Below are 2,336 nucleotides of genomic sequence, written 5' to 3' on the forward strand. Positions count from 1 at the left end.
GTGGACATTGTTCCCAGGCCTGTGGTTACTGATTTGACAACACCCCTGCTCCTCCCTGGCCAGCCAGAGAGTTAATGATTAAGGACAGGATTAAATATTAACCACCTGTCGGCAGGCGTAATGTCTCTGTCTGCACCTGAGCCTGACTAAAAATACCTCCCACCTGCCGAGCCGGCCTCTAAGCCCCTGCTGTGGCTGCTCCCCACCCCCATGCCTCTACCTGGGGCCCGCTTGGGCTTGGCCTGCCTGGTCCAGGGCCTCTGTGTCTCCCCACACCACACACACTCCCGTGGACTTTCCCGGAGCTGAGCACTTTGCTGGTGGGCCTCCTGGAGGAGGGGCCCACTGTGTCCCTGGGGCCTGGAGGAGCAGTAGGTGACATTCCATTGTTTAGTTTGGCTTATCAGGCTCCTGTCTCCTCTCTGAAGACCCCATGAATCTACATACATCGGGCCCCAGCACCCTAGGCTACAGTGACAGGGCAGATTTATTTCACTCAAGAAGCACCAAGAAGGGCCGGTCAAACAGCTCAGTGCTAGCAGGCTCTGGGGCCTTGATCCCTGGGCCTGCTGTGCCAGCCCCGCCCCCAGGGCACACTGAGACAGCAATTGAGACTGGGCCTGGTGGTGCACACCTGTAATCCCAGCTCTTGGGAGGCTGTATACAAGCAGATCACTACAAGTCTGATCTATGTAGTGAGACCTTTGTAGACCCTATAGATCCTTACTAAAACTCAAAAAAAAAAAAAAAAAAAAAAAAAAGAGGGCCGGGGAGATGGCTCAGTGGAACAAGCGCTTCCCTGGCAAGTGCAAGGGCCTGAGTTCAATCCCCGGTTCCACCACCAAAAAAAAAAAAAAAAAAAAAAAGTTAGTTACTCAGAGCTCAAGATATCAGCATTTAATTGTCTAAACAATATTAGCACAAACCTTTCTTTTCAATGAACTAAGGCAAATTAGCCTAACCATCTGAACTGTCTCATATACATTATAATTTTCACTTACCTTTTCTCTTCTTCCCTTCTCCATGCCCTATCCTAGTCACCCCGCCCTTTGAGGTTGCTTCCCATTCATAGTATCTGTTATACATTTATTTTATTTTTCTGTTGTATATTTTATTTTATTCTATTATTTATTTATTTATTTTGCAGAGCGGGGGATTGAACTCAGGCCCTTGCGCTTGCCAGGGAAGCGCTTATTCCACTGAGCCATCTCCCCGGCCCCTTTAAAAAATATTTATTTATTCTATTTTTATTTTTATTTTAACGAACTCACCCTTGTATTGCTCTGCTCCTGTTTCTGCTCAGGTGACTCCCACCCCCATAGTGCCCCACTGAAGTGCACCCCTACACCCATGGGCGAGGGCCCACCCACTCCACTTGCAGATGGGGAAACTGAGGCTGGGTGGGGCTGCAGGACTCAGCCAGTTCCCAGCAGTCAGCCGAGTCATAAATCATACAAAAGCGCAGGCCCGAGCCCAGCTCCTCCTGCAGTGCACAGGCCCAGCTGCTCTCTGGCCCTGGCTGCTGGCCATGCCTCCTCTGTCCACACTGGACCTCCTGTCACCTCCATGGGAGCCATCCTCGCAGCCTCCCCAGTGTGGACAGATTGCATCGCTCCTCCTGGCCTTGAGCATGCGCCCAAGGCGTCTCCACACACAGACCTGTCTCTGAGAGGCTCCGGCCATCAGACATGTGTACGGCTCTTCCTGTGGGACTGGAGCGGATGCAGACTGATGTGGGCTGATGGGGTGCCGCTTCTTTGAGCACGCTGACAGGCTGACACTCAGCAGGCACAGCGGTTTCCTCACCTGTCCCTGTGTTTACAGAGGAGGAAACCAGGGGCGGAGGTCAAGTACCCTGCTGGCCCGGTGGCTCCGAGTTACTCAGGAGGCAGGTGCACCCCACCCCTGCTGGCACTGTGGGGGCTTCCAACCAACACTGAGGGGATCACCTTTGGGGCCACAGCCCTTGCCTCAGACTCAGAGCTGAACCCCCACTTCATCCTTGGCAGCCTCAACTTGCTCCTCTCAGCCCAAGCACCCCTCCCTGGACCATTCTCCTCTCCCTGACAGTGTCCCCTGGGACCATCTGGGAGCCCACAAACACGCGTCCCTCTGAGCCCTAGTCAGCGTTCCTATCTCCCGGCCCTAGCCCACATGGCCGTCAGGATTCCCTACAGGAAGACAGAGCTGTCTCATGCCCCCCAACTCAAGCAAACTCACAAATTCAGGTGACTCAGGCAGAATAAAAAAGAGGCAAGCAACAGAGCTGGGCACATACCTGGTAATCCCAAGCTCTGGGAGGCTGAGGCAGGAAGATCACAAATCACATCCAGTCT

This window comes from Octodon degus, unplaced genomic scaffold (genome assembly GCF_000260255.1).
Source record: "Octodon degus isolate 3935 unplaced genomic scaffold, OctDeg1.0 scaffold00020, whole genome shotgun sequence".
NCBI classification, from domain to species: Eukaryota; Metazoa; Chordata; class Mammalia; order Rodentia; family Octodontidae; genus Octodon; species Octodon degus.